Genomic DNA, 22,653 nt, shown 5'->3' with positions numbered 1-22,653 from the left:
ACCGTAGTTGCAGGGGCGGATACGGCAGCGCCGTTGCTATGGCGACGGCGCGCCTGATCACGCCGATGACGCGGCCATTACGGAAGTTCAGTATTTAAACAACGAGTAGTTAGATAGCGGTATCCCTGAGGTAGCTTCTGGCGCAACCGGTAGGATCTGGCTCCCCACAGCCCCATCTTTCTCCCCATACAAGGGTAAGCTCGGCTCAGATGTGCTAGTATTGCTTTCTTTATGTGGTGACTTTTATCTGAATTCTACATACTGCTGGCTATGGTCTATTACACCTGGTTATCCCTCTCTGTGTTTGTTTGGGGTTACTCCCCACTTTTCTTCTTGGTATCTCACGGGGTTTCCCTTCATACTCCTTGTCTCTTCTTTGTTACTACACTATTCATTTAGTCCCATTTGGACTTTGTTATTGGTATTTCACACATATATACATTATATGGATAACACACACACTGTGGTTTATATTATGTCTATGGAATGACTCTACATGAATCTCATTGCACAGCACTTTTGTATTTGTATTTTTGCACACTTCCTAAACCAGCAGTATATGTTACACTGTGTTATTATATCTGTGGCTCCCTGGATCGGTGGCTACACTGATATAGCTATTTAGCATTGGTTTATTTTTACCAATAAGTGGCTGTTTATTTGGACATGCCCTTGAATCAGCGTGCAAACGATCCCGGGCTCCACCTTCACTGAGCGGATCTATGAATTTACTGTATTATATTACAAGGGAATATGGATGGCAAGAGGCCAGGGGATCCTCTTTATTGTTGTTTTTAATTGTTTTTAACTATCATGTTGTTTGAATTAAATAATAAATATGAATTTAGATTTTTGAGAACTACTGTAGCTTGAGTACTATTGTTGATAGATACAAGGGGGACTACTTTTCTCTTTTGTTTGTGATATCACATATCAAGCATCTCACCGGCAAGTTGTTTCTCCGCTGAATGTCCGCAAAGCGTGCCATGGCCGTGTAAGACTGCCTGAAATGCCCACACAACTTCCTGGCCTGCTTTAGGATATCCTCTAAGCCTGGGTACTTTGACACAAATCTTTGAATGACTAGATTCAGCACATGTGCCATGCAGGGTACATGTGTCAGCTTTCCCAAATTCAACACGGAAATGAGACTGCTGCCATTGTCACACACCACATTGCTGATCTCCAGCTGGTGCGGGGTCAGCCACTGATCCACCTGTTTGTTAAGAGCAGCCAGGAGAGCTGGTCCAGTGTGACTCTCCGCTTTGAGGCAAGACATGTCTAATATGGCGTGACACCGTTGTACCTGGCATGCAGCATAGGGCCTGGGGAGATGGGTCTGTTTAGCTGGAGAGGAGATTGCAGCATCAGTAGAGTTGAAGTGCCACTCAGCCAAGGAGGAGGAGGACGACGACAGCGAAGAGGATGTAGCAGGAGGAGAGGAGGTGGCAGGGGGCCTGCCTGCAAGCCGTGGAGGTGTCACAAGTTGGTCTGCTGCACAGCCACGTACTCCCTGCTTGCCATCGGTCACCAGGTTGACCCAATGGGCTGTGTAAGTTTTGTACCTGCCCTGACAGTGCTTGGCAAACCAGGCATCCATGGTCAGGTGGACCCTTGACCCAACGCTGTGTGCCAGAGATGACACCACTTGCCTCTCAACTTCATGGTACAGTTTGGGTATCGCCTTTTTAGAAAAATAATTGCAGCCTGGTATCTTCCCCTGTGGTGTCCCATTGGCCACAAATGTACGGAAGGCCTCAGAGTCCTCCAGCTTGTATGGTAACAGCTGGTGAGCTAAAAGTTCCACCACACCAGCTGTCAGACGCCAGGCAAGGGGGTGACTGGAAGAAATTGGCTTCTTCCGCTCAAAGATTTCCTCCACGGACACCTGGCTGCTGTGGGCAGAGGAGCAGGAACCGCTCAAGGGCAGAGGCAGAGTGGAGGAGGGTGGCTGTGAAGGTGCAAGGGAGAAAGTGGCTGAAGATGCTGCACCTGAAGGAGGAAGAGGAGAAGCAGGGTGGCTTTTCTTTTGTGTGCTGCGTTTGCTCAGGTGCTCTTCCCATTGCAGTTTGTGCCTTTTCTCCATGTGCCTTCGTTAGGCACTTTTCCCTACGTGAGTGTTGGCCTTTCCACGGCTCAATTTTTGGAGGCAGAGAGAACAGATGGCATTGCTCTGATCTGAGGCAGACATATTAAAACATTTCCAAACCACTAAGCCCCCCTGGGGGGATGGCACTATGGTGGCATCAGCAGCTGACATTGAAGAGTATGTTGGCTGGCTGTACATAGGTGGCGATACATGGCGCCAGACACTGCCACCAGCTGTTTCTGATGATGAGCTCCCCCTGCTTCTTTCAGGAACTTGTCTCCTCCTACTCCTCTCTGACTCCCTCTCTGAACTGTCCCCTTGGTCATCTTGTCTATTAGGAACCCATGTGGGATCCGTATCATCATAACCATCATAATCATCCTGCCCAGCTTTGCTTGCCTCAGACACAAAACTGCACCAACAGTAGGTACTTCATCATCCTTCTCCTCACACATTACGTCCATAGTGTCGCCGCCTAACTCAGACATATGAGGTGGTGTAACTTGCTTAGCGCCTTCATCTGGTTGTAACAATAATGGCTGTGAATCAGTTAATTCCCCACCAATTAACTCCTGTGAAATGTCAAATGCAACGGATGTGGTGCTTGTAGTAGAGCTGGTGGCTGCGGAAGATGAGGTGTTCTGTGTTAAATAGTCAACCACGTCCTAACAATCTTGGGAGTTAATGGCACGTGCCTTCTTCTGAGCACTGTACTTTTGGGCCAGGGCCGCACAAAATCACATCAACACGACCTCGCACAGACCTGCCGGGTGGCCTTCCTCTGGGTCTGCCTCTACCTCTGCCTGTTTTGTCCATTGTGTCCATATCGGGGGGGGGGGGGGGGATGAAGTGAAAGGTATGCACTGACTTGACTAATACAATGTGCAGTCACACAGGTGCAGTTAACAGGTATGCACGGAGTTGTATATCACACTGCATGCACTCACGTAGGTTATATGCAGTGATGAGGTGGGTGCATTGAACGCAACAGGTAGGTATATGCAGTGATGGGTATTACAGTGTGCACCTGTCACACACAGACAGGTATCGGACAGGCACAGTGACACTGCGTGCGCTTAACTCTAGTAGGTAGGTGGGTGCACTGTGAACAACAGGTAGGTAGGTATATGCAGTAATGGGTATTACAGTGTGCACCTGTCACACACAGACAGGTATCGGAAAGGCACAGTGACACTGCGTGCGCTCAACTCACATAGGTAGGTGGGTGGGTACATTGTGAACAACAGGTAGGTAGGTAGGTAGGTATATGCAGTGATGGGTATTACAATGTGCACCTGTCACACACACAGGTAATCACTGAATGTGCTGGGCCTGGAAGTGGCACACACACAGCATGAATTATCAAGGCTGTCTATGCAACACAAGTGTCAGTGGGACACACAGAGAAAAAAAAATAGATCACAAGAACAAGATTAGCTCTCAAGAGCTGTGGTGGGGTGCTATTTTAGCAATACTAATCAGCAAGGAGCAAGCAAAGAAGCCTACAAGAGACTAACTCATCTTTCCCTATGAGAGTCTGCAGCAGCAGCAGCTGTCCCTTGTCTATTTACTGCAGACACACGAGTGAGTAAAATGGCCGGCGATGCCTGCCTTTTATAAGGGGGGAGTGGCTCCAGGAGGGAGTGTAGCCTGATTGGCTACAATGTTCCTGCTGGCTGTGATGTAGAAGGTCAAAGTTGACCCTAATGGTGCATTATGGGAGCAAATTGAACTTCCGCAAAAGTTTGCGGTTCTCCGCGATTGCGAACCCCCGGAAGTTCGCCGGGAACCGTTCGCCAGCGAACCGTTCGGGCCATCTCTAGTCAGCAGGTGAGCACATGGCGTGTTCGACCCGCCTCCTATACATCATCATGGAGCCAAACTTTGACCCCTCACCCCAGAGTCAGCAGGCACATTGTTTATCTTGTTAAGGAAAGGTGGGGGGGAAAGGCTGCGCATCCCTAAACACATGTTTGCATCTGAATTGAATGTGAAGTGTGCAGAAAGTCTATATAGGTGCTACACACTGAGCTGGTGGTCATTCCAGATGCAGCCTTAGTGGTATGCATTGGCGTTCTCCCTGCTGCTCTACCAAATGTAAGTTACAAATTGTTTATCTTGCTTTTTCCATTGCTGTGCTGTGTGTGTCCCCTGTGCAGAGCACCTCAGCTGGTGTAAGAGGCAGGTGTACACAGCGCTGCCAGCATTGTGTGAAATGTCACTCATTTAGACCATAAGCACTACTACTACTGTACTGACCCCTCACCTATGTTATTCATCTCAGTCCTGCTTGTATAAAGTCACACTGGCAGGAACCCCTTATATTGCATGTTGATTGTAGAATACAGCAGAAAGCTATCTGTACGTCAGCTGTCACCTGAGTGAAGTATCACTCATTTAGACCATAAGCACTACTACTGTACTGTAATGTAGTGTACTACTACTATTATTATTGTGTTGCCACACCCAAGACTGTAAGGTCGTTGCTTCATTGTGATCAGACTAAATTTGATCCACTGCATAATCTTTAGCAAAAGCACTTTTTTTATCATCACTTCAGGAGATCAATAAAGCTTTCTGGACCAACACTGGGCCCACACTGCTGTTTCTTTGGTCACTTAACTGTCATTGAACTACCTCCGCATGAGTGACCATAGGGACTAGAAAACCGCGATAGTCTTCACTCCTGCGAATGTGCACTATGAATGTATCTATACTGAGGCATCTAATCCTGGCTACCTATACTGACATGCCTATTCCTGACTACCTATACAGAGGCATCTAATGCAGGCTATCTATATTGAGGCATCTATACTTGGCTTTCTATACTGAGGTATCTATCCCTGGCTTTCTATATTGAGGTACTGACTCCTGACGATCTATACTGAGGCATCTAATCCTGACTCCCTATAAGACAAGACAAGACAAATAACATTTATATTGCGCTTTTCTCCTTGCGGATTCAAAGCGCCAGAGCAGAGCAGCAGCCACTAGGGTGCGCTCTATTGGCAGTAGCAGTGTAAGGGAGACTTGCCAAAGGTCTCCTACTGAATTAGTGCTGGCTTACTGAACAGGCAGAGCCGAGATTCGAACCCTGGTCTCCTGTGTCAGAGGCAGAGCCCTTAACCATTACACCATCAGCCAACTGCCTATACTGGAGGCACCTACTCCTGGCTATTTAATGTAGGGTGGGCAGGGGGCCTGGGTCCAAATTCTGCATCGGGGCCCCGAGGTTTGTAGCTACGCCACTGCCTTGAACTAAACTGCTGCATTGGTTAATGCTAGTTCCATATGTTGTAAGCACCTTAATAAAATGAACCTATGTTATTACCTTGTGTTGATATACAGTGCATATACCACAAAAACTACTGCATTATGGTATTAACAAAAAATAAATAGGAGTGTCAGTCTACTGTAATTACTTGATTATTCACTGATTTGCTATAGGAGTAGAAAAGATGCATACCTTGATCTTGACCAGATCTTCAGGCTGACCTCTATAAACAAAAGATAATGCTTATGAATGTGAGTAAATAAATATGTTAAAACTGCTCTGTGTTGTATTGTAAATAACTAATGCAGGAAGATGGAAATTCAAAGGCATTGTGTATACATAAGAGTGAAGTCTGTACACCCAACTGTGCACTGCAAATGATCAAGGAGATGATGCAAAATGTGTGCTAATTATATGCACATACTGTATATGCAGATTGAAAAAGGATCAAACAAATGAAAAATATGTGCAACAACTCTAGAAGGGGCTAAAACAGAAATAACACTACCTTGATCATCAGGCCAATGGCCAAAAAAATACATAATAAATATTGGAATTCGGTTTCCAAATGCGCCATGTCAGCATTGATAGTGGCAACAGTACAAAAAGGTAAACTGACTCTTGGGTGCATGTAAACATATTTAAATTTTAATCCTGAAAAACTACAAAAATGCATAAATAACACACAATACATATAACACTCAACTGACAATAGACTAATAAAACCAGGTATTGGACCCTAAATGAGCTCCTGCAGAGGCTGCAGTCCTCTGATTACTGATGGATAATTTGTGGTTCTCAATTAATATGGATGCATACACCACTGCTGTGTAGTAAATCACAAAAGTTTATGAAGCTGAAGTTGCATTAAGCTGAAATTTGCAGGATAAAGCAACTGGATGACACCATCCATGGCATGCACTGAACTAGTAATTCCGTGGAGTTAGTAAATGGCACATCAGTCCTGGACCCAATCACAGACCAGAGCCTATATTGTAAGCTGCATAACACTGGACACAATCGCAGTCCCATATATAGGCTCTACAAAGATTATGCCAACATGTTCGTAAAGAGCAAATAGATCCACATAACAATGATTGCACAGATTTGCCATAAAGGTATTGCAAAGCATAAGCAGTTATTGGTACAGCCATGCAGTAAGGCCAAGCAGATCTGTTCCAGCAAAACAGTAGTCAGAGCAGTAGATAGTTACCACACCGATGTATCAGTGGTGCAAAAGGTGGATCAGCGCAACACCAGGCCGCCTCCGAATGGCCTCCATCAGAGATGCGCTAAGCCCCCCCAAGAACTACAAACGCACCTTGAACCCAAAGAGAAGCTCTGCATATACACCAAAAGCATGGCTGTTAAGTGGGAGCAGCTGACCAAAAACGAATTAAATTAGTACATAGCAAGGAAATGAACAGCGCTACTTAAAAACAGGCAAGTGCCTACCTGCAAAAGAGTGCAAGCCCCACTTGTGGGATATAATACACACCGAGCATACACATGACCTGTCTACCACTGGAGGATGTTGGTTTCCTGTAACAGCTTGCATGCAACCTATTAAGTACTCGTCCCTCCCACTGCGAAGAAGTCAATCCTCCATGGGAGGGGCCTAACATTAACTAAATTCTAACCTATGTATATGCATAGCCTGGGTGCGGCTAATCGTGTAAAATTGAAAATTGAAAATTGCGCAAAAGGTGGATCAGCGCAACACCAGGCCGCCTCCAAATGGCCTCCATCAGAGATGCGCTGAGCCCCCCCCCCCCAAGAACTACAAACGCACCTTGAACCCAAACAGAAGCTCTGCATATACACCAAAAGCAGTGGTGCCCAAGTCCATAGTCCATACAGGCTGGGAGCTCTAGGGTACAATCCATGGCAAGGACGCCTTAGTATCTGACATGTTTCACCGTTCTGTTAATGGCCTCTTCAGAGATAGCGCCCATTCAAGAATGCCATGGTGTCATCCAGTTGCTATATCCTGCACATTTCAGCTTCATGCAACTTCAGCTTTATAAACTTTTGTGATTTACTGCACAGCAGTGGTGTATGCATTTATATTAACTGAGAACCACAAATGTTCCATCAGTAATCAGAGGACTGCAGCCTCTGGAGGAGCTCATTTAGGGTCCAATACCTGGCTTTATTAGTCTATTGTCAGTTGAGTGTTATATGTATTGTATGTTATTTATGCATTTTTGTAGTTTTATCAGTATTAAAATGTAAAGATTTTTACATGCATCCAAGAAACAAATGAAAAAGCTGCCTCATCTGATTGGTGTATTTACAAGATGCATGAATCGGCATAAAATTAGCATAACGTATGCATCTCATTGACTATTCGGGCTATGGTTGAAAAGATGTGAGATACAGGTTTCCTGCAATTTCATAAAAATGTGTCTGCTTGTGAATTGAAATGAAAAAGTACTGTAATTCCTTAGTAACATTAATTACAATATGACTTGCATAATAATAATATGCTATATCAATTTTCTTAAGAAAAAGCTTACACTTCAGGCACTTTAGGGTTGTTTTATTTATCATAACAGTTCTTGCTGTAGTATCTTATCTGGTGCCAGTAGTCGCTCTACACACATAAAAGAAAAGAAAAAACAAAACAAAACCTAAAACTGAAGAGTAATGCATTGCCAGAGTAAGGCTCAGTATTGTTTATACGCCATATGCATAAATGGAGATTTATACAGGACATTTGGCATACTTTGACAGGCACATCATATATCTTCATGCTGTTATGCACTGGCCATTAATGCCAGGGAAGCATTCAGTGAACAGTCTTGAGTAACTTGATTGCAGCAAAAATGCATAATAAAATGAAAGGTGCGTGGTTTCTGTTGTGCAGTTATTTTTCAAGCCTCCCCTCAACCACTATGAATTTTTAATTTCCCAGTTGGAGTTTCGTTATGCATTTCCATCTCTAGAGCGCAGGCTAATCAGATGTTTTGGATTGCCTGTGTGACCTACATCACTTCTTTCTCAGAAAAATCGTGGGTGGGATCATAAAACATAATTTAGCTGCCATTTAAGAGTTCAAATCAAAACATGTGTTATATTATATCAAAGGAGTAAGTGCTTCTTGAACATAAGGAATATGTAATTATGTATAAAAATGCATTACTTGCATTTTCTATAACGCCACATATTCTACGGCCAACGAGATATCATTTCCCCAAGGAAACAAATATACCAGCAACATTTACATGCAATTGGGTTTATTAATTTGCAGACATGCTGTCAGGAATCAATTACTGTAGAAAGAGACCTGGTGCATAAAGTGTGCTTCAAATGATAATATAAGGCACATTTTGCTGCTCACAAACACTTTGCCTAGAGGCTCTGTGAACCTTGTCATTCTACAAGGATAACGCTATGTAAAAGTAATGATCTAACACAGAAGCACATTTAAACAGCTTCGGATTTGGTCTCCTCGGGGTATTTGCTGGGAATTAGCTGGAAACTCCCCATTCAGATAGAATTTTGGCATTCACCCTTCTAATAAAAGCATTTTGACAGTGGAATTCGTGTTTGAAATTCTGAGTTTGCAGATGTTCACCTGGAGCATTTTTTTCAGAGTTAAACTGTGTATTTAGTAGTTCTTCCAATATATACATAAAGATGGAAAAAAATCCACAGGGACTTCGCTCTTCTTTATGCCTGCAGAAAAGTCGACCAGTAGAGGCTAGCTAGATTCATTAGAGAACAAAGTATGAAAAAAAGTCTGTTGCGGTAGCAATAACAGTAAGATTTTTTTTTTCGGCCCCCATGAAATAACAGTGATTGATATTTGAATTGGGGTTTGAAGGACCACTAAAGTGAAAAAAGTAAGCAGTTACCGGTAAATCTGACTGAACAGACAGATTTTGGACTAGTCCATTTTCTCATAGGGGATTCTCAGGCTGGGGTCACACTTGCTTAAAATCACAGTGTACTGGGAGCAATGTGCAGTTTTCCACAGCAGGGGAAAAAAAGGCTGGCACTGCTGCTTTTTATCTCCAAACTCAAGCAATTCCCTATATACACATTGCTTGCACATGTATTGATTTATGATAAAATGTTTTGCGTGTGATCCTGTATTAGTCATGGAGAGAATCCGAAGACATAACAACAAAAGTTGTTTAGGTGACCTTTAATGACTAACTGTACAAGATTTTTCTGCAAGCTTTTGAAACTTTAAGTTTCTTCTTCAGGCATGTTTCAGAACTGATTCAGAACCATACGGTATGATTCTGGCGTACATGCAAAAAAGGCGTCGGGAAAAAAGGGCTCCTGGTGTAAGCGTTAATCTGGAATATTGTTTAAAAAAAAATATATTTTAATATTTTGTTTACAATAATGTTTCACAAATTCAAATCATTAAATAATATGAAATGTTGTATTGGTAAAATGCTATTCTCTGTAAATATAGACAGAAACAATAACATTTGTATATTCACAATGATAATTTTAATTATTATGATTTATAACTGATTTTACATAAACAATGTTTAACCACTTGAGGACCGTGGGCTTTACCCCCCTTAAGGACCAGACCCTTTTTTTGCATTCAGACCACTGCAGCTTTCACGGTTTATTGCTCGCTCATACAAGCTACCACCTAAATGAATTTTGACTCCTTTTCTTGTCACTAATAAAGCTTTATTTTGGTGCTATTTGATTGCTGCTGCGATTTTTACTTTTTATTATATTTATCAAAAAAGACATTAATTTTGTCAAAAAAATTATTTTTTTAACTTTCTGTGCTGACATTTTTCAAATAAAGTAAAATTTCTGTATACATGCAGCACGAAAAATGTGGACAAACATGTTTTTAATTAAAAACCCATTCAGCCTATATTGATTGGTTTGGGTAAAAGTTATAGCGTTTACAAACTATTGTGCAAAAAGTGATTTTTCCCATTTTGAAGCATCTATGACTTTTCTGACCACCTGTTTCATGAGGGGCTAGAATTCCAGGATAGTATAAATACTCCCCAAATTACCCCATTTTGGAAAGAAGACATCCCAAAGTATTCAGTGAGAGGCATGGTGAGTTCATATAAGATTTTATTTTTGTCACAAGTTAGCGGAAAATGACACTTTTTGTGACAAAAAAAGAAAAAAAAAAGTTTCCATTTCTGCTAACTTGCGACAAAAAAAAAAATGAAATCTGCCACGGACTCACTATGCTCCTCTCCGAATACCTTGAAGTGTCTACTTTCCAAAATGGGGTAATTTGTGTGGTGTGTTTACTGTCCTGGCATTTTGGGGGTGCGTAATTGTAAGCACCCCTGTAAAGCCTAAAGGTGCTCATTGGACTTTGGACCCCTTAGCGCAGTTAGGCTGCAAAAAAGTGCCACACATGTGGTATTGCCGTACTCAGGAGAAGTAGTATAATGTGTTTTGGGGTGTATTTTTACACATACCCATGCTGGGTGGGAGAAATATCTCTGTAAATGACAATTGTTTAATTTTTTTTACACACAATTGTCCATTTACAGAGATATTTCTCCCACTCAGCATGGGTATGTGTAAAAATACACCCCAAAACACATTATACTACTTCTCCTGAGTACGGCAATACCACATGTGTGACACTTTTTTGCACCCTAACTGCCCTAAGGGGCCCAAAGTCCAATGAGTGCCTTTAGGATTTCACAGGTCATTTTTGTTTCAAGACTACTCAGGGTTTAGGGCCCCTAAAATGCCAGGGCAGTATAGGAACCCCACTAATGACCCCATTTTAGAAAGAAGACACCCCAAGGTATTCCGTTAGGAGTATGGTGAGTTCATAGAAGATTTTATTTTTTGTCACAAGTTAGTGAAAAATGACACTTTGTGGAAAAAAAACAATAAAAATCAATTTCCGCTAACTTTTGACAAAAAATAAAATCTTCTATGAACTCGTCATACACCTAATAGAATACCTTGGGGTGTCTTTTTTCTAAAATGGGGTCACTTGTGGGGTTCCTATACCGCCCTGGCATTTTACGGGCCCAAAACCGTGAGTAGTCTGGAAACCAAATGTCTCAAAATGACTGTTCAGGGGTATAAGCATCTGCATATTTTGATGACAGGTGGTCTATGAGGGCGTGAATTTTGTGAAACCGGTCATAAGCAGGATGGCCTTTTAGATGACAGGTTGTATTGGGCCTGATCTGATGGATAGGAGTGCTAGGGGGGTGACAGGAGGTGATTGATGCGTGTCTCAGGGGGTGGTTAGAGGGGAAAATAGATGCAATCAATGCACTGGGGAGGTGATCGGAAGGGGGTCTGAGGGGGATCTGAGGGTTTGGCCGAGTGATCAGGAGCCCACACGGGGCAAATTAGGGCCTGATCTGATGGGTAGGTGTGCTAGGGGGTGACAGGAGGTGATTGATGGGTGTCTCAAGGTGTGATTAGAGGGGGGAATAGATGCAAGCAATGCACTGGCGAGGTGATCAGGGCTGGGGTCTGAGGGCGTTCTGAGGGTGTGGGCGGGTGATTGAGAGCCCTAGGGGCAGATAGGGGTCTAATCTGATGGGTAGCAGTGACAGGGGGTGATTGATGGGTAATTAGTGGGTGTTTAGGGTAGAGAAGAGATGTAAACAATGCACTTGGGAGGTGATCTGACGTCGGATCTGCGGGCGATCTATTGGTGTGGGTGGGTGATCAGATTGCCCGCAAGGGGCAGGTTAGGGGCTGATTGATGGGTGGCAGTGACAGGGGGTGATTGATGGGTGGCAGTGACAGGGGGTGATTGATGGGTGATTGACAGGTGATTGACAGGTGATCAGTGGGTTATTACAGGGAAGAACATGTAAATATTGCACTGGCGAATTGATAAGGGGGGGGGTCTGAGGGTAATCTGAGCGTGTAGGCGGGTGATTGGGTGCCCGCAAGGGGCAGATTAGGGTCTGATCTGATGGGTAACAGTGACAGGTGGTGATAGGGGGTGATTGATGGGTGATTGATGGGTAATTAGTGGGTGTTTAGGGTAGAGAACAGATGTAAACACTGCACTTGGAAGGTGATCTGACGTCGGATCTGCGGGCGATCTATTGGTGTGGGTGGGTGATCAGATTGCCTGCAAGGGGAAGGTTAGGGGCTGATTGATGGGTGGCAGTGACAGGGGGTGAGTGATGGGTGATTGACAGGTGATTGACAGGTGATCAGGGGGGATAGAGGCATACAGTACACAGGGGGGGCGGTCGGTGGGGGGGGGGTCTGGGGAGAATCTGAGGGGTGGGGGGTGATCAGGAGGGAGCAGGGGAAGTTTAGGGAATAAAAAAAAATAGTGTCGACAGATAGTGACAGGGAGTGATTGATGGGTGATTAGGGGGGTGATTGGGTGCAAACAGGGGTCTGGGGGGTGGGCAGGGAGGGGGTCTGAGGGGTGCTGTGGGTGATCAGGGGGCAGGGGGGGGGAAATCAGTGTGCTTGGGTGCAGACTAGGGTGGCTGCAGCCCGCCCTGGTGGTCCCTCGGACACTGGGACCACCAGGGCAGGAGGCAGCCTGTATAATAGGCTTTGTATACATTACAAAGCCTATTATACAAATGGATCGGCGGATTTCTTCCTTCCTCCGCCCGCCGGCGCTGCTAAGTGGCCGGCGAGCTGGAGGCTAAATCCCCGGCCATCGATCCCCGGCGGAGGATCGCGTCATGGATGACGCGATCGCTCCGCCCATGCCCGTACAAGGACCGCCGCCTCTCGTACATGCGGCGGTCCTTGCGGGATCCACTTTCCGCACATGGGCGGTCGTTAAGTGGATAACCTGCCTGGCGTTCTGATTCCTGTGGCCCTGCGGCCACGGGAACGTTTTTTGCATATATTTTTTTTCTTTTTCATGTAGCTAGCCTAGCGCTAGCTACATGATTCCCCCCTCCCTGCGGCATCCCTCCCACCCCTCTGATCGCCGTCGGCACAATGGCCCGTCCGGAAATCTCGTTCTGAACGGGATTTCCTGGAGAGCTTCCCCCGTCGCCATGGCGACCCACGTCGTGACGTCACAGGGAGACCCGATCCACCCCTCAGCGCTGCCTGGCACTGATTGGCCAGGCAGCGCACGGGGTCTCTCCTGGGGGGGCCCTGCATCGCGGTGGATAGCGGCGGATTGGCGGCGGCGATCGGGTAAGGCACGCAGCAAGCAAAGTGCTTGCTGCGTGCTTTAAAAAAAAATTATTCAAATCGGCCCAGCGGGGCCTGAGCAGTGACCTCCGGCGTCTCTGGACAAGCCTAGGAGGTCGGTGTGTTGTTTTTCCTCTGGTGCTCTTCCCATTGCAGTTTGTGCCTTTTCTCCATGTGCCTTCGTAAGGCAGTTGTCCCTATGTGGCTTTTGGCCTTTCAACAGCTCAATATTTGGAGGCAGAGAGAACAGATGGCATTGCTCTGATCTAAGGCAGACACCCTAGAAAATCTCCAAACCGCTGAGCCCCCCTGGGGTGATGGCACTATGGTGGCATCAGCAGCTGACATTGAAGGGCATGTTGGCTGGCTGTACACAGGTGGCGATACATGGCACCGGACACTGCCACCAGCTGTTTCTGATGACGAGCTCCCACTGCTTCTTTCAGGAACTCCTCTCCTCCTAATCCTCTCTGACTCCCCCTCTGAACTGTCCCCTTGGTCATCTTGTCTCTTAGGTTCCCACGTGGCATCCGTATCATCGTTGTTATAATTTAAGTAGGCCTCAGTTATTTGGACTGAGTTAGTCAAAAAGGCTTGATGAGCAGACCTGCCCTTTAAGGGGATTTTCTATTAGAGAGAAAATCTGCAGTTCTGTCAGCAGAACTAGAACATACGAAGAAGCTGTTCTCTGAACAAGGCCGCAGGTCTCCCTGACCTGGGCATAGAACAATAAACATCAGCCATGTTTTGTAAACATCCACATTCCTGCATATAGGTCAAATGCCTCATTGATTATTAATCAAGTAGGTGTGTATGATGACACCACGAGTGGGTCCACCAATAGTCTGATCTAGGGGGTGGCGAAGATGATGTCATATTTAACTCTTTCCTAGTCGGTATTAAACCCGGAGTGAGCGATGGAGAGGGCATTCTGCTCTTTACTTTCACACTAGCTCGCAAGGCTGACTGGGACCTCTAAGCATGTTCTTCCTTTCTGTAATCTGATATAATGTATGCTGTACATAGGTAGTTTAGTGGAACGTAGGTTAGCAAGAAGTGCCTGATTGACTTCAGCAGGAAGTCTAATCAAGAGCTTGTAACGCAACGTGAAGATTGGCATGGCTAGGATATGATGACTGTATCTATCTGTCTTTCTGTTACTTGAATAAATAACGTAAACATTGAAGAAACCTGAGAAAGTCTATCTCCTGCTTGCTGTGTGGAGAGTCAAGTGATCTCACAGTCTGTGAGACGGTGGTGTCGAAGCAAGGTGATAAGAACAGTTTATAACAATCGTCATCATCATAATCATCCTCCCCAGCTTCGCTTGCCTCAGACACCTCATAAACTGCACCAACAGCAGGTACTTCATCCTCCTCCTCTTCACACCTTACCTCCATAGTGTCGCCTAACTCAGACATATAAGGTGGCGTAACTTGCTTAGTGCCTTCATCTTGTTGTAACAGTAGTGAATCAGTTAATTCCCCACCAAATAACTCCTGCAAAGTGTCAAATGCAGCGGATGTGGTGCTTGTAGTAGCGCTGGTGGCTGCGGAAGATGAGATTTTTTGTGTTAAATAGTCAACCACGTTCTGACAATCTTGGGAGTTGATGGGACGTGCCTTCTTCTGAGCACTGTACTTTGGTCCAGGGCCGCATGAAATCACATCAGTACAACCTCGAACAGACCTGCCGGGTGGCCTTCCTCTGGGTCTGCCTCTGCCTGTCGTTTTGTCCATATCGGGGGGGGGTGGGTGGGTAGATGAATTGAAAGGTATGCATTGACTTGACATACAATGTGCCGTCACACAGGTGCAGTGAAAGGTTTGCAGTGACTGGTATTACAATACAATGTGCAGCTGTCACAATGGATCAGTTAACAGGTATGCACAGACTGGTATATTACACAGCGTGCGGTCACACAGGTACTGTGAACAATTATGCAATGACTGGTATTACAAATGTGCAGCTGTCACCGTGAACAGGTGCAGTGACATTGCGTGCGGTCACGTAGGTAGGTGCACTGAACAACAGGTGGGTATGCAGTGATTGGTATTACAAATGTGCAGCTGTCTCACACACACACACACACACACACACACACACACACACACACACACACACAGGTACCGTGAACAAGTGCAGTGACGTAGGTAGGTGGGTGCACTGAACAACCGGTAGGTATGCAGTGATGGGTATTACAAATGTGCAGCTGCCTGTCACACACATAAACACAGGTACCGTGAACAGGTGCAGTGACTGGTGGTATTAAATATCACACTGCGTGCACTTAAGTAGGCAGGTGGGTGGACTAAACAACAGGTGGGTATAGCGAGGAGAGGGCCAGCGCATATCACAAAGGCTGCATCTGAAATGACCAACAGCTCACATGTGCAGCACCTCTAATAAGCTTTCTGCACACTTCGCATTCAATTCAGATGCAAATCATATGCATAACCACTATTACTTACCATGCAAACAGGAAACTCAGAAATACAGGCTGGGAGCAGCTAACCTGGTAGTTACATACTAGCAAAATTATGAAAAGGAAACGATGGAGGAACTTTGGCTTCCACTATATTTTGCATGCAGAATATAATATACTGGACAATTGCGCCATGGTGAAGCAAACCTCCGGGCAAGTGGCCTAACCTAAATTAAAAACAACATATGTATAACCTTGGGAGCTGCTATAGTGGAAGCCAAAGTTCCTCCATAGTATAATAAATGTAGCATTTGTTTTGGACGCAGGGCATGCATTTTCAGCCTAATAGAGGTGGTGCATGCCTGAGTGATTAACCAGTCAATTGCAGCATGTTTTAAGGGATGCGCAACCTCCCCCCTTTTCATAATTTTGCTAGTATGTAACTACCAGGTTAGCTGCTCCCAGACTGTATTTCGGAGTTTCCCGTTTGCATGGTAAGTAATAGTGGTTATGTATATGATTTGCATCTGAATTGAATGTGAAGTGTGCAGAAAGCTTATTAGAGGTGCTGCACATGTGAACTGTTGGTCATTTCAGATGCAGCCTTTGTGGTATGCACTGGCCCTCTCCTTGCTGTCCATTAAAATGTAAGTTACATATTTTGGCTTAGCTGCTCCCAAGGTTATACATATGTTGTTTTTAATTTAGGTTAGGCCACTTACCCGGAGGTTTGCCTCACCATGGCGCAAGTGTCCAGTATATTATACTTTGCATGCAAACTATAGTGGAAGCCAAAGTTCCTCCATAGTATTATAAATGTAGCATTTGTTTTGGATGCAGGGCATGCATTTTCAGCCTAATAAAGGGTGGTGCGTGCCTGAGCGATTAACCAGTCAATTGCAGCATGTTTTAAGGGATGCACAACCTTCCCCTTTTCATAACAGGTGGGTATATACAGTGACGGGTATTACAAATGTGCAGCTGCCTGTCTCTCACACACACACACACACACACACACACACACACACACACACACACACACACACACACACCGTGAACAAGTGCAGTGGCTGGTGGTATTAAACATCACACTGCGTGCGCTCACGTAGGTAGGAGGGTGCACTGAACAACAGGTAGGTATATCCAGTGATAGGTATTACAAATGTGCAGCTGCCTGTCACACACACACAGGTACCATGAACAGGTGCAGTGACTGGTGGTATTAAATATTACACTGCGTGCGCTCACGTAAGTAGGTGGGTGCTCTGAACAACAGGTAGGAATATGCAGTGATGGGTATTACAAATGTGCAGCTTCCTGTCACACACACACACACACACAGGTTCCGTGAACAGGTGCAGTGACTGGTGGTATTAAATATCACACTGTGTGCGCTCACGTAGGTAGGTGGGTGCACTGAACAACAAGTAGGTATATGCAGTGATGGGTATTACAAATGTGCAGCTGCCAGTCACACACACAGGTAGTCACTGAATTTGCTGGGCCTGGCAGTGGCACAGTAGGAAACAATGGGAATTACCAAGGGGCCAAGGTCCAGCAGATAAGACTGACTGACAGGGCTGTATATGCAACACATGTGTCTGTGGGACACATACACAGAAAAAAATAGATCACAAGAACAACATTAGCTCGCAAAAGAGCTGTTGAGGATAAGGAGTGCTTTTTAGCAATAAGGATAAGCAAGAAAGAGCAACCTAACAAGCCTAACTAAGCTTTCTCTAATGTCTCTGCAGCACCTCTCCCTTCTGTAATTACTGCAGCCACATGAGTGAGTGAAATGGCTGACACTGCTTGCTATTTATAAGGGGGGTGGGGCTCCAGGATGGAGTGTAGTCTGATTGGCTACCCTGTGCCTGCTGACTGTGATGTATAGGGTCAAAGTTGACCCTAATGATGTAGTATAGGAGGCGGGTTGAACCGCCATAAAGTTCACGTTAGTTCGCGAACGCGAACCACCGAAGTTTGCGCATATAAGTTTGCAGTCGAACCATACAGGCCATCTCTAAAGACAATTTCATGTCACAGGTCAAACTTCCTATCCAGACTGAGTAACAAGACTGAGGCTCATACCCATGACAACATTTTCACAGTTATTTTGCTGATGACCGGCGATTTTTTGAGCAACGAGTGATTGTTTATGCGATCTTGCGACGTGGGTACATGCACGGTATTACACAAATGACGTTTAGCGCCGCATGGTGATATCGACTGTCACGATGGATTGGATGTTTAATATCCCTGACAACTCCCGCGCAAAGTACTGTGATCATTTCACCTCCTGTTGGCACCCCCCCCCCCATGTGCCGTTGTGTAATGTCATGTGTTCGTGCAGGTAGGAAGATGAATAGAGGAACCTTGTTTGTTGGGAGGTGTGGCTGTGAGGTTCAGAGTGCTGAAAAGTAGATTTGAAGAGAAGATGAAATATGATTTCCTAGGAGAAAACGTCAGAGAAAAAGGGAATTAAATAAGGGCCATTGTGCTTACTCCCCTTCAGAATTAGAAGATGCCAGCAGAGCTCTATACTCAGAGCTTGCAGACCCTGTTACACCCTTCCACTGTCTGGCCAGAAGAGGTCTTCATGAAAAATGGCATCCAAACAATAACAACATTGAACTCAGCTATACTCAAAAACATGAAGTTTACAAAATGGCTGCAGGTGCTCTGGACTGATGAATCAAAATGTTAAATATTTGACAGTAGCAGAAGGCAGTTTCTTAACTAAAGGACTAAATAGCAACCAAACATCATCTTCAACAAATGTGTCCTTGAAGTTACGGCATGACCAATCTAGAGCTCTGAGTCATTAAATGAAACCGGGAAATAACTGCCCCTGGAGGTACTTACCTCGGGAGGGGGAAGCCTTTCGATCCTAATGAGGCTTTCCCTGTCCTTCTCAGCAACCTGATCGAGCTGTGGCCCCCCAGAGAAATGGCCACCACAATATCGATGTCTGTGCTCCTCAGGCTCAGACAAAAGCTGCTTGGGGTCCGGTGGAAATAGTCAAGCCCATTTGGATCCTCTCTACTGCATAGGCGCAAGCTATCTCCACCTATGCAGTAGACCAGACCTGATTAGGCTCGGCTATCTCTGCTGGAACCTCAGCGGAAAACAGTGACTGCACCAGTGCGAGGCGCACACTGTTCAGGGGACCCAGCTGTGTAAGCCATAGTGTGCTTACGTGATCCGCTGACAAGCCCTTGTTGGCGGCCTTCCTGGGGGGGGGGGGGGGGGCAGTGCTGGATCGTAGGTGCTAAGGAAGAAGAGGGAAGCCTCATTAGTATTCAGAGTCTCCCAATGTAAGTACCCCTAGGGTCACATATTTGACTACAGGTACTTTTTAAATGTGCCAGGCCAATATTCACAGGAAATAAGTAGTTAGTTCTGCAAGATATTTGGAACAAGCTACCTGCTGAGTTCTTTCAAAAACGCGTGCAAGAATATTCAATACCGTTTTGAAGGCAAAGGTTAGTCACACCAAATATTGAATTAATTCAGATTTTTGTTTTGTTCATTCATTTAGCTTGTTACTTGATAAACATAAACTGCTAAAAAGTCTATTTGGGAAAGGCTTCTTAGGTCACAGCACTTTTTCACACCTGCCTAAAATGAACAGTATTGTATAAATATTAAAACTGCTCACCAGAAATAATGAAAAGCTTTATACAGGGTATTAAAATAACTTATCAGCAGTTAAAGTAAAACATTTATTTCCCTCCTTAGCAGGGATAAGATTGTAAAAGCAAAACTGTGTTTCAGCCGGAACTGAAACACAACATCACAGAGGGTAAACTCACTTGGTCTCCACCTCTAGCCTGAGCACTACACATCCCTCATCATCCTCCCAATAGTTCCTACTTCAAAGCGGGAAGGAGGTAGTATCAGAAGGATGTACAGGGGGCATGGAACACTGCAGCCAGAGGTGGAGACCAAGGTGAGTTTACCCCCTGACAGCAGCCAGGAAAGAGCCTTGTGCATATACCTTCTTACGAAGAGTCGCTCCTGAAACGGAGCTGTCAGTGCATATCGCTTTTTGAGATGGGGTCACACTGTTGTTAACTGTTTTCTCATGTTGCCTCATGTATATTTGAATGTTTGTGCTGCAGATTGATTGCATTATACTTTGTGACTTATGTCTGTATTGACTCCACTCACATCCTGACCTGCTGTCAGTCATGTGTAGGCCTTGTTGATGTTATGTCATTTTCTGTAATATACTGCTTTTTGATGTAATGCTTTTTCGCTACTTTTGTGCATATTAACTCACTACAAATCTTTTTGCAATTAACTTGCTGGTGTGCTGAGTCAATATTTACTATTTGATATTTGTAGGGCTACAACCCGATTTATGGACTAAGCACCCATTGTCATTTTAACTAATGTACCAGGCCTGCATCTATGAATACTCTTTTTGTTCCCATTCATCCCTCATTACTCCTAGCAACCCTCCTTTAAAAACAGTACCAGCGGCTTTTGGGCAATATGTGGTATCTATCGCTAGTAGGGATGGTCAATGAGATCATAATAGTTCTGAGTTAATGCAAGATTATGCTAATTTTGTATGCATATTTGTGCAGCTTGAAAATGGACCAATTGAATCAAAGTGGAATTTGAATAGGTCAACTCAGAATAATTTGCATCTTATTTATCATCTCTAATCACTACATGTACTGATGGAGTGCTCTATACACACCATACATAATATTTCTTTCACAACTAATCACACATACTAATCTGCTTTTTCTTATAGAAACATCAAGCATTGCCACTCAATGGAGAAAAATTTCTTATTGGCAGTAGGTGATTTCATTAAATTACGGTCAATATCTATTGCACTACATTCTTTATGCCAATAGTTATTACTTTACTGGGTAATGGGACTTAAAAGGTATCCAGATAAAGTGTATTTTTAAGAAAATACACCACACTTCTCTCAGAGTACAACATAACTGCAGTGATCACTATCAGCTACATAGGATGATATCACCACTCCATGGAGCTCCACTTAACAGTGATTAAGGTAATTTGTCTTTTAACACCATGTCCGCACTGGCAGGGCTGGATTTTCCATAAGGCACTGTAGGCTCATGCCTACAGGCGCCTTATGTGAGAAAGGCAGCTTTCCTCCCAAAATGAACCCCTCCTTCTTTTTTCTTCTGTTGTAGAGACGCCGCTACTGCACTCCTTCCCTGCGGTGTAAGTCTCCCTCCCTTGCTCTCTTCCTTTGATGCAGGTGTGAGGTGCATGGGTACAGGCAGCAGCACTCATCCTCTGCCCTGCTAGTGGCATTTATGAATTATACCAGCCCACAAGTGAGTCAGCACTGTCTTCAGTTCTTCAGTACTGAAGACGATGCTGACTCACTTGTGGATTGGGATTTGAAAACACTCATGTGTTCAGGTGTGCCTGAGTTATAGCACGTCACCAATTTCCCTTAATCAGTGCTTGCTACACACTGGAATAAATTATACCAGCTGCGTTCTTCTGTGTTGTAAGGGTCCTCGCTTGATGACCTCATCGAGCAAGGACCTTAGAAAAATAGAAGAACACCGCTGGTATAATACGATCTTTAGGATCCTTAGCATCTTACATGCTAAGCACTGTCTCATGTCATACATAGTAAAATGACACAGAGTAAGATTAATGATTAAGAGTGTAAGATCCTAAGGACAGTTAGTGACATGACCCAAGTTCAAAATATTTTTAATTGGGTTGTGGCCTGTGTTCAGGGCGTTAGAACACTTGTGCCTAGAGGCTCCTGAATTGTAAATCTGGCCCTGCTCACTGATCTTGGGACTGCAGGCTTGTTACCAGCTGGTTCCTACAATCAGAGAGTTCTGAAATGAGGGTTTTATCATTCCACTTCATGTAAGCTCTACTTGTAATGTCAATGTGTTCCATGATTTTCTCTCACAGATTGCATTTTGTCTAACTCACAAAGATTGTTGGTCATTTTAACTGTTAAGTCACTATACTTGTGTTGCATGACATATATGATCAGTCCCTACTGTATGTGGATAAAATAGTTCTCTGTACATAGCCACAAACACCACAGCCAACATATCTTTCCATATGCCCTTGCAGAGATCTTTCACATTTCCGCAGTGTATGGTCCTTCCAATATATCCTTCAGTCAGTCTACTCTGCAACATGTTGCTAATGACCCACTATTTTTAACACTTTAGGGTCCTCAACTAACTACAGTGAATGTCAAATTTGCTTTCTTTGTGATGAACCAAAGATGTCATGTTTTGATTCATCAGTCCATATCACCTTCTAGTTTCCAGTGGTCCATTGCTCGATTGTCATGGCCTAGATAAGTCTGTTTTTTCTTATTGTGCTCATTGTGATGTGTAAAGCAGAGTTCACACTTATTGCGTAAAATTGAGTTTTTTTCACATGCCTTTTATCATGTTAAAATTAGCGTTTGAATCTGAGACTTACTTACAACAATTATTATAAGCTATGCTTGAAGCTGTGAGCCACCTATCTTGCAAGCTGTTGACTCTCAGAAACAAGCCATCTGATGCTGTTGTTTCTTTGAATCTGCTAGACCTCATCCTGTCAGAGGTTCCCCCAGCTTCTGAGTGGTTTTTGATGGTAGAGGAGACTGTATTCTCTGATGCCTTGACTTTTTGGGATTTTAACTTTTAGATAAAAACAGAAGTAGTCTTTCATAAAACAGAAGTTTTTTTGTGATTATTTGGGTTGGAGTGAGCTCTGAGGTTTCCCACA

General features: G+C 44.4%; 1 long non-coding RNA gene across 1 annotated transcript in view; it reads left to right on the top strand.

The window, feature by feature from the left end:
- LOC137518459 (uncharacterized) overlaps positions 1-20,719 on the top strand; it is a 260,370-nt gene extending 239,651 nt beyond the window's left edge. The window contains exon 4 of the long non-coding RNA XR_011020825.1: positions 20,669-20,719. This is a non-coding gene — a long non-coding RNA (uncharacterized lncRNA). The remainder of the gene's footprint in view (positions 1-20,668) is intronic.
- Positions 20,720-22,653: the final 1,934 nt, after the last annotated feature.

The sequence above is a fragment of the Hyperolius riggenbachi genome, chromosome 5 (assembly GCF_040937935.1).
Source record: "Hyperolius riggenbachi isolate aHypRig1 chromosome 5, aHypRig1.pri, whole genome shotgun sequence".
Lineage (NCBI taxonomy): Eukaryota > Metazoa > Chordata > Amphibia > Anura > Hyperoliidae > Hyperolius > Hyperolius riggenbachi.
The sequence above is the reverse complement of the archived record's forward strand: the minus strand, read 5'-3'. Positions and strand labels throughout refer to the sequence as shown.